The sequence below is a fragment of the Juglans microcarpa x Juglans regia genome, chromosome 5D (assembly GCF_004785595.1).
Source record: "Juglans microcarpa x Juglans regia isolate MS1-56 chromosome 5D, Jm3101_v1.0, whole genome shotgun sequence".
Taxonomy (NCBI): domain Eukaryota; kingdom Viridiplantae; phylum Streptophyta; class Magnoliopsida; order Fagales; family Juglandaceae; genus Juglans; species Juglans microcarpa x Juglans regia.
This window is the reverse complement of record NC_054602.1, coordinates 29,417,955-29,434,867: the sequence shown is the minus strand read 5'-3', so window position 1 is coordinate 29,434,867 and position 16,913 is coordinate 29,417,955. Positions and strand designations below refer to the sequence as shown.

Sequence of the window (16,913 nt, the reverse complement as noted above, 5' to 3'; positions counted from 1 at the left end):
GGAGAAATTTGTATTGTAATGAATTTTTATCACAGTCAACTTTTTGGAACTTGTATCAAGTGGATTTTGATACATGGAATTTGTATTAAGTTCACATTACAAACTTCTTTTGAGCACAAAATTATGAAGTTGATATTAGTCACATGTAAGTTCTGAGTACATGTTAATATGTGCTGTTTATGAGCACATGAGATTCATTTTTGGTGTATATAAATTTGATGTATTTCATTATATATGAAATTGCTAAATTTGGATGCATGAAATTGTATTAATACATGTACTAGATGCTAATACATGACACATGTACAGGTTCTGAGTACAGGTTAATACATGTACTGGGTGCTAATGGAATTTTTTTGGGTGCTAATTGCATGTATTAAAGTAGTACATGTATTAACCCAATACGTGCTAATTACAAAGTCTATACAAAAAAGAATTAGGCAAAAAATTATTAGTAATAAAATAATAATATTTTATTTTACTTCCAATATGCATAAGCCAATGTGAGAGTTTTGCTTTAATGGCAAAGTGAATCTCTAAAAGATGTGATTTTGCATATGCATATGCATAAACCAATGTGAATTCTCTTAACAACAAAACTAGCTACTAGCTACTCAGATAGGATTGTTGAGGAGCATAAAATAGATGAAAACGTCGATACTATTTAAAAATTGCTGGATTTGTGAAGATGAAAATCTTTTATTTTACATCACTACTAGCTTCAAGTCAATTGAATGGATGTCTCCAAGGGAGGGCAATACATAGTTAGCTTTAGGATGAGTTCCTGTAGCTTATAGAAGACTTAATTACCTACCACCAAGGGTGGTGGCTCAATAGTTCTTGGTTTATGCTTAAGTGGTTTCACATGTACTAGATCCTGAGCTTGAATCCGAATATGGATTAATCTTAGACTATTAGTATTAGCTATATAAGGTTTCATTGAATTCCCTAGGAGGGCTAGGGTCCAAGTTGTGGTTCAAACTCGACTTGAAGGAGTGTCTGAGGCTTCTCTCTGTCTAGGCCACTCCTGTCCAGTTCCCAGCTGGTAGGGTGCTACTATATTCACATCTAGGTAGGGAAGACACTTCTGGTTACCCCCTCTTACCCTTACAGGTAGTAAAAAAAAAAAAAAACAAAACGACTTAATAACTTATTGGCATCTTCCCCCTAAATTTTTGTTGGTTCAAAACGATAAGTGGGAAGTGCTTATGTCAATGTAGTACTGATATATATGTTATGTTGACAAGATATAATGGATGCATCAATTGTGACTTCAGTTGTAATAGAACCTGATAGTATTGATCATGTATGTACTGATGATTAATTGAACTGCTAATACTTGCTTTAGTAAGACTTAATTGATGAATTAAGTATACAATAATTTGGTGCTCGTGTATTTGTTGGGTGTCAATATGCCATCCTTAGAATAAGGGTGATTGTAAATATGTATGGAAGTTTCATGAGGAAACCAATGGCACTTTTCATATGCTTTTTAAGGGTAAATATGTGAGAAACAATGTTATGCTTCACTGAAATCATTTCTCACCCTTTGTCCCAATATTTTATCAAGGAAATAACATAAATTTTTGAAGTAACTGGTAGCAGTAATTTTATGCTGGCAAGAGCATTTACTGAGCAAACAAAATTCAAAGGAAATATGTTTTTGAAGAATTTGTATTCTACATCAATTCTATCATATCAACATGGTACATCAAGTTTTACTTTGGTTTTACTGTCAGTGGAGTAAAATGGAAACATGGAGATTAGATGGTGTCCATGGGTCAATTACATGTGCACTTTTGGTTCTAGTTTGTTTTCTTTTTAAATTTCTTGTCTAAATTTAAGTTCTTATAGTGTTTATATCTTGTTATTTCAACTCTATAATAAAGGGGTCTGTGTGAATATGGAACCATTGTTTATGTTGCCAATTAATGATGATGATAACGCAATAATGTGATAATGATGAGGATGAGATGGTGAAGGTTTGGTGATGGCAGCAATGACAGTGTCATTCTTGTTGTTGCAAAGCAGCCTATATTGTGAAAATGCCTTATTACTCATCAAAGCAAGGGTGTAAAAGAATGAAAGAGAAATCTATTCAATTTTATGCTATAGAAATAAGTGTGGATATGGAACCATTGTTTCCATTGCGAATTGATGATGATGATAACAACAATAATGTGATAATGATGAGGATGAGATGGTGAAGGTTCTGTGATGGTAGCAATGACGGTGTCATTTATGTTGTTAAGTAGCAGCCTACATTGTGGAAAGACCTTACTACTCATCAAAGCGGGGTGTAAAAGAATGAAAGAGAAATCTGTTCAATTTTATATTGTGAAGTCTATACCTTCCAACATCAAATATTGTAATGTGTCTTAAATTTGCAGCATGCTAATAAAACTTGTTGTTTATTTCAGAAGTTTATGCCGACCTGACCCACTCATCGTATCAGTCTTTACACTTTGTCTCAGGGGTTTCAACTACATTTACTCCTAAAGTATGTGAAAATCCCTTTTTGGTAACTCTACTAGTACTTGTGGCTTACATAAGTTGTTTGTGAATATTAGCACTTTGTGAGTGCATCTAAGAATTCTTAGTTTAGATGTTTCTGTGACACTGCAGGCAAGTCTTAAGATAATGCAGTTATACATGGAAGGTTATTGACAAGACTGGAAGCTTTTATTTGAAAAGGACACCATGACTAGAGGTGTATGGTATGCAATAACATCTTGTTGCAACTACCGTGTCCATTTTTTTTTATTTTTTATGATGATATCAAAAAACCAGCTTATGTGCTTTTGTTGAACTCCTAGCAACTATCAACAAAACCTGCATCCTGACTTGACTTAATGGTATTATTAACAGAACCTAGATCCATCACAACTAAATCCCCTTGGTGGCTTAAACAAGATCCCAAGTAAACCACCAAAAAAATCTGGCAACAGTTGACTCTACACTAATGGGTAAATTGAAAAAGAAGTATAAAAGTGTATAGATTATAGTGCTTGCCTTCAATAAGACAGTTGGTTTAATGATTTTTATCTATTTTTGCTAAGCTTGTCAAATATGAGTTGTCTGCTGCAAGGGTAGAAAATACTTTTTTCTTACTCATGATTTTTTTTCCTTTTTTTAAAATTAACAAGTGGTAGTTTGTTGTTTCTTAGGCAGCAAGGTGGAATTATAGTTGCTGGTCCTGGCAAAACTAACATCTCATACGTTCATAAGGTAATTAAGTTCCTCATCATAGCCTGCCACCTTTCTCTTTTGTCCTCATGCCTAGAACATGGTTAATCATCAATATGACCATTGTCATATATTTGGTATTTATCAGAGATTTCCTTTTTTTCCTAAACCACAGACAAATTTATTTGTATGTTTTTACACTTCCTATAACCTTATCTAAACATAATTTCTTGTAAAATGAAGATCAGAGAGGAGTATTAAAAGACTCCACTCAAGACTTTAAAGTTTTGAGCTCTTATGCTAGGTATTACTCTAACTAGATGTAAAATTTGTTTATTTATTTTTGAGTAGGACAAAGAAGCTGGGGATGACCTTGATATCAAAGATATTTTGAAAGCTTGTTGTTCATCATGAAGAAGAAATGACGAATCTACTGAAATTCTCTATTAGATTTTACTTAATTCACTTCTACTTTCTATTTGCACACTTAACTCATACAAACACACCAGCACTGTTTTGTTCCAGCTGCTTCGTACCTTCAACAGTGAGTACTTCAGGTTTATGGGGTGATTTAGAATGCTTACAAATAATATTTTTCTTGAAAAAAGATCAAGAAATGTAAACAACACCTTGAAAGCACACAAAACACCCTAACAATAAGAAAATCTTGATCCTGCCATATATGCCGCTTGTTTCTTCAGTTGCGGGAGTGAAACTGTAGTCAAGGGTATGGCATTCAACTTCTTGCAAGAGAAATTCTTGTGACACACATTTCATTTCAGGTCGAGACTTTGGCTGAGTGTGCAAGCATGCAAATGCTATTGTAGCGATAAGCAAAATCTCTTGTCCAATTAGATGATTTGGAGGTTGTAGGCATTGGTCTAATATTTCATTTAGCATCATATTTTGAGATGATGACGATGATGATGATAATGAGGATAGGAGTTCTCCTGAATACCTTCCCATTAATACTTCTAATACCACCACTCCAAAGCTATATATATCGCATTTTTCTGTAACTGTTATCGTGTAGGCAAACTCTATAGAAAAAGAAAAAAAAAACATTGAGAATGACTAAATACAGTCAATGAATAGTAATACATCTAATTAATTTGATACTTTTATTCTAACAGTAAAATTATTGAATGAAGAATAAAATTTAATCAAGTTATTGATAATAATCTTTAGTTTTCACAATATAAGTCTTTTAAAGAGAGAATATAAAGACGTGACAACTTCATTATATAATATTCTGAAAAATAAACAAAGTTCACAAAAAAGAGTTCTAGCTTCAACTACTTATTTTTTAATTTTTTTTGCGATAGAGGATATAATTTGATTATAGGAAGCTATTGTATTATTATATTATTGCTAATTGCAAACTATTCCTATATAGTTTCATTACCCACTCTCCAAATGTATTATTATTAAATAATATATGCGATTTTGCTAAACATATAATTAAATGAAGAACAAATATATATAATTAAATTTAAAATTTAAGATTATTGGGATATTAGATTTTATTACATGTCTTTTTAGTTTTATCAACTTAATATCTTTTAGCTTAATTGCTGATAACGATTCATAAATTGTAAATTTGACAAAAAAAAAAAAAAAAGTAATGAAAAAAATCTTAAAAAATATTTAGATACATGACTAATGGTGCAATTAATGAGAATAGTAATTCACTATTCTTAACAATAGGGCCTGGAGACTTCTTGGTTCATCATGCTATTGCTCTAGGTTTACATACAACTACATTGATCTTAGTAAAAGGTGCTTTAGATGCACGTGGCTCCAAGTTAATGCCAGATAAAAAGGATTTTGGTTATAGTTTTCCTTGCGATGGTCCGGGACGAGGCGGTACTTGTGATATTTCGGCTTGGGACGCATTTTATTTGGCAGTTTTCTGGATGTTAAATACCATTGGATGGGTTACTTTTTATTGGCATTGGAAGCACATCACATTATGGCAGGGTAACGTTTCACAGTTTAATGAATCTTCCACTTATTTGATGGGATGGTTAAGAGATTATCTATGGTTAAACTCTTCACAACTTATCAATGGATATAACCCTTTTGGTATGAATAGTTTATCAGTCTGGGCGTGGATGTTCTTATTTGGACATCTTGTTTGGGCTACTGGATTTATGTTCTTAATTTCTTGGCGTGGATATTGGCAAGAATTGATTGAAGCTTTAGCGTGGGCTCATGAACGCACACCTTTGGCTAATTTAATTCGATGGAGAGATAAGCCACTACTTGTATTCAATATTTTTAATTAAATAATTTAAATGACATTGTTGTGGTAGAAATAACCAATTAACAATCTACCTGGGGCAATGTAACCATATGTACCAGCAACCAATGTTTGATTGGAGGAGTCAGGATCAAGGAGTTTAGCATTTCCAAAGTCAGAGATTAAAGCTTGGAATTTGGAGTTCAACAAAATGTTGTTGAATGATATGTCTCTATAAACAATTGCTGGGATGCATTCATGATGCATGTAAGATAAGGCGTGTGCTCTGCATTTGATGATGTTTACCCTCTTGCTCCAATCTAGTTCCATAGCTTCATCAACATTTCTTATGACACAAAATAGGCTTCCCCTTTCCATGTACTCATAAATTAAAAATCTGCATCCTTTATGTACACAGAACCCATGCAGCTTCACAATATTCTGATGTCGAATCTCTATTAATACCCTCACCTAATTTATAAAGCTTCTATAGAAAACTTGATTTTCAGCCTCTCTTTGATGAAGTTTCTTTATGGCAACCACATTTCCGCTTGGTAATTCTGCTTTGTAAACGCTACCATAACCACTAGTTCCAATGCAGTATCTGATGTCAAAATACTCAGTTGCTTCTATGATGTCTTCATATGCAATATGTCCGCCATAATTCCATATCGAGAATAAGTTCCCATTCTTAGATTTTCTTAACTCAAACTGATTTTCCTTAAACACACAACGAGACAAGAGAATACCCCCAATAACTAGGAATTCGAGGAAAGTGGTGATGGGAGCAAACATTTATATTTTGGTTATGATTGACTTTTTGCTTTTGGGACATGGAGGGAAAATCTTGAACTGACCGTATAAATCCCTATTGCCAGTTAATGTGTGGGATTTATGATACCGATCAAAACCGTCTGGAATTCGACCCTTCAAAGAATTGTGTGACAAGTCAATTTCTTCTATATAAATGAGACAAGGGGGGATATGGCCCGTAAGATTATTGTAGCTAAGATCCAAACTCGAGAGACGAGCAACACTCCCAAGTGCAACGGGTATTTCTCCTCTAATAAAGTTATGACTAAGGTTAACATATCTCACCCAATAAAGGTTATGCTCGTGATGGGGAATGCTTCCAGTTAAGTAGTTTGCTCTAAGGTCTAAATATTCTAAATAAGTTAAATTATCCCAGATGAAAGGAATTGGACCAACGAGCATATTCAAACTAAGGACTAAATAGGTCAAATTTTTTAGCATCCCTATTTTGGAGGGAATGGATCCATTGATTTTATTTTGACGAAGGAACAAAGATCTCAAATTAGTTAAATGAACAATTGTGGAAGGGATTGGACCGACGAACATTTTGGAATAAAGGCTTAAAAAGGTCAAATCTTTTAGCATCCCTATTTCGGTGGGAATGGATCATTTATTTTATCTTGACCAAGGAACAAATGTTTCAAATTAGTTAAATGAACAATTGTGGAAGGGATTGGACCAACGAGCTTGTTGGAATAAAGGCTTAAGGAGGTTAGACCTTTTAGCATTCCTATTTCGAAGGGAATGGATCCATTGATTTTGTTCTTACCAAGGTCTAAATATCTCAAATTAGTTAAATGACCCAGAGTGGAAAGGATTGGACCGATGAGCATGTTTGAAGAAAGGTGTAAAGAGGTTAGGTTTTTCAGCATTCCTATTTCGGAGGGAATGGATCCATTGATTTTATTCTGACGAAGGTCTAAATATCTCAAATTAGTTAAATGGCTCATAATGGAAGGGATTGGACCGACGAGCAGGTTTGAAGTAAGGTTTAAATAAGTTAGACTTTCTAGCATCCCTATCTCAAATGGGATGAGCCCCGTAAGGTTGTTCCCATTAAGATCAAGACTGTCTAAATTTGGAAAGAAAGAGAAGTTGAGTTTGATCAACTGACCTCGCAAACTTTGAAAAGATCACGCTTCCACCAGCATTGCAAGTAATACCATCCCAGTGGCAAGCACTTGAATAATTACTACTGGCTTGGGCAATAGTGGATGGCCACCACCCAGTCTCTTGCAAAGCCTTGGCTTGTTTAAGTTGAAGGGCAGATGATCCAGATGCAGCAGCAACAAGTTGATGAAGTGCATTATCCAAGCACTATCGACATAACAAGATCCAGATAGCCACTGCCACTATCGATATGGAAATGGAAAGGGAGGTTGCTGCCATTTTTATGAATAAGTAATAACCAATTAGTATTAGGCTAGACTTTTGTATATAAGAAAAGATACTCTCAAGCTAAGCCTATGAAATAATTGAATGAATCGTCCCAAAAATTTTCATGGAATGAACACGTTTATTGCTTACAATCGACCCTTAAGACTTCTCCTTCAGCTCCTGTGGTTTCAAAACAGTTCAGAGATGGAGAGATTTTTCGAAACTGGACAGGATACCAAAGCACAGCCGAAATCTGACACTAAAGGCACTTAAAAGGGATTCGGTACGCCAATCACTGACGAAGAAAGGAAGATAATAGCCGTCTCATCAATGATCACTAACTCCCGTTGATATGTCTCTTTCTTTTTTATTTTTTCCTTTTTCCTTTTTCCAAACAGTAATCAATGCTCTTAGAAAAAATAATGTAAGAGTACAAGTATTTAGCTTTAAAATCTTGATATTGGATTCACCATATGCTCAAATGTCAAACTTTTAGTTACAATACATTTCACTTTATCTTCAAATTTAAACACTCGCTATTCATACCCTATAACCATTATTTTATTTACTTAAATTATTATTTTCCAATTTTGAGCCACAATATATTTAAGTTGGAAAATAATAATTTAAGTATCAAATTAAATTATTAATTATCATATAGTTAGTGTAATTGTAAAATATGAAAAAAATAAATTAAAAATATTATTATTAACAAAATAATATTATATTATTATTTTGATGAAACTAGTAACTAATCCAACGTGGGGTTATAGATAAAGAGGTTTTGGATTTATGAAAAATATGTACTTTTCATCAAATTTTGAAGATGAAAATTATAAATCCAATGCTAATGCTCTGCAATGTTGAAATGTTGCATTGGATATTTGATTTTTTTTTTTTAAAAAAAAACAATCCTTTTATGACCTCGAAAATATCTTGGTGTATAATTTTGGATTAAATAATATCTCATCTTTTGTAAAATAATAAAATTTATATTTACAAAAATTGATAAATAAAACTTTTTATATATCAATACATTATTAATATTAAAATTTGTCTTATGAATCAATTTAAAAAAACGTAATATATTTTGACGTTTTTTATAATTATAACGAATCTCATAACAAGTATGATTATACAGTGAATTTGTACCACTTTAATAACGCTACATCGAAAAAAAAAAATCAATGAAAAATATCATTCATGGAAATATGAATATACTATTATATCAACCTACATATAAATATTTCATGATTGTCCGCTAACTCCTCATTTTTTTCCCTTTTTTTTTTTGTACTTTCTTCTAAGAAACCTGACCTCAGATAAACAAAAATATTAAAACAAATTATAAAAAATAAATAATATCTAAAGAATTTAGATTGTCTATATATACGTATAAGAACTATTACATATATAAACAGATTACACAAAAATAATCATATAAATTGATATAGTTTCGTGAGATTCGTTAGATCTATTTTTCAATAAGAATAATTTTATAATTGTTAGATGGAGGGGCACCCACGTGGGGCTAACCCCCTCCTTAAATCACAGTGTAACACATGGCTTTAAGCCATGCGTTATTTGCTTGTAACACATGGCTTAAAGCCATGCGTTATTGCCATTCAAAATGGCAATTGAAGGCTGGCAATTGATGGCTGGCCTTTAAGGCCAGCCATGTGTAGGAGGACTATATATAGTCCCCCTCAATTGGTTTTTGTGATGATCTGAAATATATAAAAGTTTTCTCTCTTTTTGTTCTCTCTTGATAAGATATTTAGGTTGCGGATTTGTTAAGTATTACTCTAGTTTTATACTATGTAGTACACTTCGCCACTAAGAGGAAAAGTTTGAGATTTGTCAATCTGGAAAAACTTGTAGAGCAATTTTATAAGCTGAGCTTAAGGTATTTTTCCGTTGTACATTCTTACATTGGTATCACCGTATCAGAGCTTTTTAAATTGCTTCCAGTTTATAACTTTTTCTCGCATATGCTTGAGATTTGTCTGATGTTTTCTTTTATCTTTTTTTTTTTTTATTTTATAATCTCGATTAAAAAAAAAAACCCATGGTAGCGTTGAAAGGTGCTGCGAGCACCAACGCAAGGGTGTTGTGCGCACCACCGCAAGGTGCTGCACGCACCTAGTGTTGCGCACACCAACGCAGTGGTGCTGCGCGTACCTGGTGCAGCACGCACCAGGAGGTGCAGCGCGCACCACGAAGGTGCAACGCTCACCACGGAGGTGCAACGTGCGCCACGGAGGTGCTACACGCACCTGCGAGGTGCTGCGGCACCACCCTGCCGCTTGGAGGAGTTTCTCCGGCGGATAAAGCAGCTGAAGCTGCTTGTGGCAGACCCTAGCGGCGGCTGAGGGCTGCTGTGTAACGGCTACTATTTTTTTTTTCTTCTTATAAAACTGGGCTGGGGTAATTCGGCCCATTTTTATAATAATAATAAAAAAAAAGGAGGATGAAATTGGCATCCCTGGGACTCAAACCCAGGACCACCGATCAAAGACAGCGCGCACCATTGGGTTGCGACTTACCTTTGGTTTAGGTCCGGCCCATGTTTTTTTTTGTTTTAGCAAAACCCATCTGTTTTAATTTAAGGAAAACAGTTTTGGTTTAAATTATTTATGGGCTGTGGGCTGCAAAACTATTTGTTTTATTTCGGTTGAAAAAGAAAAGCCGAACTATATATATATATATTTAAAAATGCAGTCTAGCTCATTTAAAAAAAGGAAAAAAAAAGGTCATTGGGTGATTTGGGCCGCAAGCCCAGCTGGCTCAGGCTTGCACAATAGCTGGGCGCCCATGAGGGTGCGGCCCATTTGCTGTCCAAAATTCAGTGCACAAATTTTTTTTTTTTTTTTTTGACAAAATGCTTAGTGGTGTTTTGAACCCAAGTCTTCATTGATACACAAAGGCAATGGGCTTAACCATTGGGCTACAGGTTAGTGCTAATATGTTTGTGATTTTATTTAGTAATTCAGCATGTGATTGTGGCATAAAATATTTATTTTTTCTGAAATATTTTTTTTGCATGTGCTTATTGAATACATGCATTCCATGATATTATGATGCCATGTTTTATCGCATTGATTGGCATTTTATTTTATGTTATAAATTGCCTAGATTATTATTTTTGTGAATAATAATTTTTTGGATGAAATGTGATGTGATTATTTTTAATACATGTATTGTGATTGCATGTGATTGTGAGCTTAATTTATCACTTATATTGTTAGACTATTTTTTAGAATTGTCTTTAGTTTTTAAGAATGTGATAAATTAGAGGATTAAGTAGCCCGAGTTTGATTAGTCCATGCTTCTGATTAGCTCAAATGAATTTCTTCGATCAGAGAAGAAATTTTTTTTATGTGACTAACTCGGTAGATTGCTTATCCTAATAGGAGTATGGTTGAGATTGATTTGGAATTAATCTCCTATGTGATATAAATTTGCACGAAAATTAAATTAGAAATTAATAATTAGACATTGAGGCACAATAGATGATTAGGAAGCTTAGCAAATTTTCGATCTTGAGATGTGTATTAATTATTTTTGTTCTAACTTAGATTAACACGGCAAATTTTATAGATCTGTGTGCAATTAGATGCGCATAGTTTAGTAACTTTGAGATAACCATGAAGAAAGCCTAGAGATTATTTATACGATTTTATCGTCCCATTAATCTCCTCCATGAGCAGTAGTTGGAAACAAATAAAGATTGTTATGAGTGTCATCCTCTAAAAAGTCTAGAATAAAATTGGAAGTGCGCGTGGGACGCATGCACTACAATTTTTATAGAAGTTGATAGGATCAACTGTCAAATAGAGCTAAACCACTATTTTGCCTTTGAATCTTGTGGGTGATAACAAAAGTTGCGCGTTGTTTTTGTAACGCAAAGATTAAATTGCTCCCATATTTAAAGTTGAGTATTATAATCTTGAAGCAACTTAGATTAACTCACAGATAAGCACATACACTATCTACTTGCTAGTATGTCTAGCAAGTAAGAATATTAAAATTTGAGTGTGCAATATTGTTAAGGACATTATTGATTGACACATTCATTTTTTAAAGGTTTTATCAGTGCACCTTTCTGTGGTATTAATACTGAATATCTTGCTCAAGTTTATTTCTCTCTAACGAGAACAAATAGGTTCTTGTAGAAATATGAACTTAGGAGCACCCTTTGAGAGTAATACCAAGCACCTTGGAGGTTTTCTTGGTAACTGTGGCAAAAGTTTGAATGATTAGGTATGACTTAAATTAAGCCAAAAAATCTTGCTCGTGGTTGCATGATGCAAGATAGGTTTTAGGTTAAAATAATTTCTCGTAAATTTTTTCTTTTCTCTCCTATAGTGGATTGAAGAATATGAAAATATTGAGTAAGCGAGAAATGAAGATATATTGCTAGTTAGCGACGAAAACAACACACATTGCATTTTTTGCACAAAGTGATATTTTTAGTGCTTTTAATGTGATAATAAAGAAGTCTATACCTAATTTGATTTAAGACTCATTAAGTGGTGTTAGTGAAAATTTCTAGAGGTTTAGAAGTTGGATGGTCACTCATTGACTCAGTGATATTATTTCTCGGGTGGGGAAATGATATATTAAAATATGCCATGGAGGCATAGGATGATGGGTGTGAAGCTTGAGAAATTGAAGATTTTCTCACTAATGAGATCCCTCTCCTTAGTTTAGAAGAGTCAAAGAGAAAATGCAATATGAGTATTTTCTATGTGAAAGTTCCTATACATGCACACTAAGGACTTAGATAATAAAAATATTGTTTCATCATATAAATGCGATCCAAAAACGTTTTTAGGAAAATATATTTTTCAATTAAAATATTTTCAAAATCGCAATCGTATGAGTTATATGATGAGAACAATTATCTCGCAGTTTATTGACTTGCTGAGAATGTTGTTATGGCGCAAAGCAGTTGTTACATTACACTTGGGTTGATGTAATATGGGGTTGCGGCCGTAATTCTTATTTGTCGTCCTTAAATCGAGTTCATTCGCTTTTGAGAAAGGCTGAGTGATTATTTTGTACAAACGTGAATTCTATTAAAAATCGAGAGGATCTAAGCTTGATCATTTTTTGGTTGAGTCAAGAAAATTACTCGTATTTTCGGCGAGGGAGGGGAATTCTGGATTTTTTGTAACACTTATTTTTAGAAAGAACGTTTTCATCACGTTTCATTCCACATTACCTTAACCTGAATATTTTCAAAATTATTTTTATATAAGATCGCCGAAAATAGTGGGAGTAATTCAATAGCTAGTGGGAGTATACCTTTGAGTTAAGGTGTACCATTAGTGATAGTTACTCCCAAAAGTTATAGAATATAAGGATCCTCTTAAATAGCGTGGTAGCTTTATATCAATATTCTCTCGTTGTTTAGAGACTAGAAGAGAATATTTGTAATATCGCTCCGCTAAAGGTATTGAGTTCACATAGTAGGAATCCCAACATAGAATCTTAGATTTGCTTCATTTATATGATCCATGAAGGTGTTAAATAGCTGATTCTCATAGGAAAATTAGATGGTTAGCTTTTGTGATGTTTAGGCATGAAGTACTTTGAGCACATGATTATTGCTAGTACTATTTTGGTACTAAAAGCGAATGAATGCTGCTGGTGCTGTTTATATGCGGTCTAAACAAACCATCTATTCAAAGATACCCAATGTACCTAGTCCTTTTTTTTTTATTAAACGACATATTGAATAAAATGTGGTTCTTTGAACGCTGTTGACAATATTAGAAAAGTGTCATCATAAGAGATATTGTGAACTGGTTATCTTAGATAATTAATTGTTGCCTAATAAAAGGTTTTCCATACTACGAGGTGATGGATATGGGTTTGTGAAAAGTAGCTCAGGCTTCATGTCTTGTGTGACTGTTTATAAGAAAAACAGTTTCTAGGAGCTCTTGTTCAAAATCCATAGACAATTAATGAGATGGAAAATACTAAAGAATCTAGTTTTGCCTATACTGTTTGGTGTTTCCATTATAGTTTGCTCATGGGAGTTAGAAGTTAAGATTTTGTTAGAGGGTAAATATGGCTTACTTTGTTAAGTGAGTTTGTGCTGCGATTGTCGTTAAAAGTAATGACTAGACTATTATGATTGTCTTTGGGGGCAAAGGCCCTAATCGCTTTACCCTTAATGAAAAATAAATTATGGTTATCTCACATGCTTTTGTTGAGTGCAAGAGATTTATATGAAACCTTGAAGTCGCAAATTAAGTTTGCTGAATAACATTTGTGGTCACCTTGTAGATTCTTAAAAATCGCAGTTAGACTTGCTGACTAGAATATACGGCTTATATTGTGAGTCTGACCTAAACGAGATTCGCGATGAGTCATCCCTGACTTCATGGTTGTACAAAGAACTTTTACATGTAAAAGCTGAGTCTCTGGGTAGGAGCATGTTTTAGAAAGTTACTACACATTAGAATGCGCATGGAGAGAAATGGTCATTAATCACCACTTGAGAGTTGTGGTTTAATAATTTGTTGTTGACCATGTGATTTCTCTGTACCTCACAGTATTGCTCGTCATGCACATGATACTGATGTGTTCTATGATCATGTGGTGTGATTAGAAGCATTCCTTGGTAAGCACACACATTCACCATAAATTTAGGAGTTATGGTGAAAAATGTATATTGACAGGCTTAGATCGGCTCACTCACACGAGCGATCGCCTTTGGCTCTATAAAGAGGTAGCGAGCAAAAATGAGACAATGTGTAACTCGGTACTTGTCCAGAGAGGGATAAGTTGTAAGACACAAAAGATATGTTGCTTTAGTGGGAGCTAAGATGAGGTCTAAGGACCGTGCATGGTTACCCACAATCCATGTAGCCTGTGGTTTAGCCAGATGCGAGATCCTCTTTGGCGCTTTGGATAGCGAGCAAATGGAGGGACTCGGGTTAGGCATTGAGATAGCGACTAGACTAAGATCTGTACGGTGCATTGAGATTAGATATACGCTCTTTCTTCGGAAAGAGAAATCCACCGTAACATGTATTTTATACTACATGTGCTTTTGTGACCAACAGTAGAAGTGAGTGAATGGTTCCCTGCTTCCTCACCGTGTGAGTCCTGTAGATCATAATTGATGACCTTAATTTATTTATGCCCTTAGGAGACCTTTGACTATGTCACGAGATTGATGTTTTAGTGTCTGCTACTTTGGCATGTCATCTATGGCTATGTATGATGCGGTCTAAAGAGGCATTGCTGGGAAAGCGACTAGACTGAAACTAAATGACATGAGCGCGAAGGGAAGACTATTTGGTAACACATCGATAATGGTCTGTACTCATTGCCGGCAAGTTATGTTGCTTCTTGGGAGTTGCAATATAACTATGAGTACATCATGTTTTATGGAGATTGAGAATTGCTCTGAGTCATTTGGACCCGAGAGGGATTAGAGATGCTTAGTCTGATATGACCAAATGAGTCAGGGCATAACGAGACACTTTTAGGGATGTTGCTATGCTGGTCTTCTCTCAGAGAGATTTGGTATAGTGCTCCCATTTTTCTTTTACAGCTGTGCTCGATGGTCGCACGGCCTATTTGCCAGTATGAACAAGATTGAGAACATCTTGAGGGAGGCAGACTTGGGGTCTTGCCCACTATGTGTGAGTGAGAGATGTAAGAAAGAGGCACCCATAGTGGGCACCCCTTCACCTCCTCTTGGGGGTTATGACGTGGCTCTTAAGCCATTTCATGAGGCTTGATGGCTGGCCCTTAATGGCTAGCCAGGGGGTTACACTAGAGAGGCTATTTACATAGTTTCTCCCCCTATTTGGAAGAGACACTTGCATCAAGAGTGATCTCTCTCTCAAATGGTTCTCTCTAATCACGGCATCTAGGCTGTGGAACGTGTGAGTATTGTTCTGGTATTGTCACGTAGCACACTCCACCATCGATGCAAAGATCGTGGACAAATAACGACACTGGAGAATCTGTGGAACAACCGCACTAGATCTGAGATATTTCCTGTGAGGTAATATCGCTTCCGCTGAGCATTCTGATCTAGTATTTCTAACATGTCGTTTTGGATTCATATAGACGGTTTTATTGCTTTTCTTTTGGATTCATATTTCCTGTGAGGTAATCTTCTAGGTTTATTGCTTTTCTTTCTACATCTGATAATTTGGATTCATATAAATGGCATGCTAGGCTTGGCCATATAGGGCAAGATAGAATGACTAGGTTAGCTAGAGAAGGCCTTATAGGCAATCTCGCTAAGGTCATCTTGCCCACTTGTGAACATTGTCTAATGGGAAAACCTAAGAGAAAACCGTTCGGAAAAGTCACCAGGGAGGATGAAATTGGCATCCCTGGGACTCGAACCCAGGACCATCGATCAAAGGCAGCGCGCACCACTGGGTTACGACTTACCTTTGGTTTAGGTGGGGTTTTTTTTTTTAAATGTATTTCTTATACATTTATTTCGTTTCTATTAAAAAAATTTTTTTTTTTTGCATGATTTAATATATGCTTAGATATATTGTTATATTACATGTGATCTTTTATTTAATGTTTTAGATTAAATGTGATTACATGTGAATATATGGTTATATTCATGCTATTTTTTTTTATTCCATTATGTTATATTACATGTGATCTTTTATTTAATTGTTTAGATTAAATGTGATTACATGTATATGTGAATTCAACATGTGGATATGTGATTATTTTATCATCTATGAATGTGAGGCCTGAATGTTGCTACATTAGTCTTTAATGATAAAATAGAAAAGTTCCCACTAAGTAGTCTTAGTTAGAATTGTCAGTGTAAATGATAGGCTGAAAGAATTGCAGTGACCCCAGTAAGAACTATAAATGTATTGATGGAACAAGAAAAATGGACTGTAATGGTCTTATATGAACCATCTTTGTAGACTGGCCCAAAAGGTTGCTGTGGTTGGAGTAGCTGTCCTTGTAGACTGGCCCAAAAGGTTACTGCGATTTTAGTAGGTTATGTCTTTACATGTGACTGGACTAGATGACTACTTAAGATAGTGGGAGTATGGTTGAGATTTATGATGATTAATTCTCCCATATTTTTTTTAAATTTGCGCAGGAATTAGGTTAGAAATTTAATAATTGGATATTGTGGCGCAAGAGATGATTCTGAAGCCTAGCGATTTTTCGATCTTGCGACATGTCTAAATTATTATTTTTCTAGCTTGGATGGACGTGGCAGATTTCTTAGGTGTGTGTGTGTGTAATATCCATTCTTTGCGTATTGTGGTAAAATGGC

The 16,913-nt window shown here is 34.6% G+C and overlaps 1 protein-coding gene and 2 pseudogenes across 1 annotated transcript in view; 1 reads left to right on the top strand and 2 right to left on the bottom strand.

The window, feature by feature from the left end:
- The window catches only part of LOC121265885, a 55,957-nt pseudogene extending 52,269 nt beyond the window's left edge, over positions 1 to 3,688 (top strand).
- The window catches only part of LOC121266108 (MDIS1-interacting receptor like kinase 2-like), a 96,091-nt gene extending 88,442 nt beyond the window's left edge, over positions 1 to 7,649 (bottom strand). Inside the window, exon 1 of the mRNA XM_041169839.1 lies at positions 7,356 to 7,649. The gene's annotated coding sequence lies outside the window, so the exon portion shown is untranslated. The remainder of the gene's footprint in view (positions 1 to 7,355) is intronic.
- LOC121265884 lies at positions 3,796 to 7,371 on the bottom strand (annotated as a pseudogene).
- Positions 7,650 to 16,913: the final 9,264 nt, after the last annotated feature.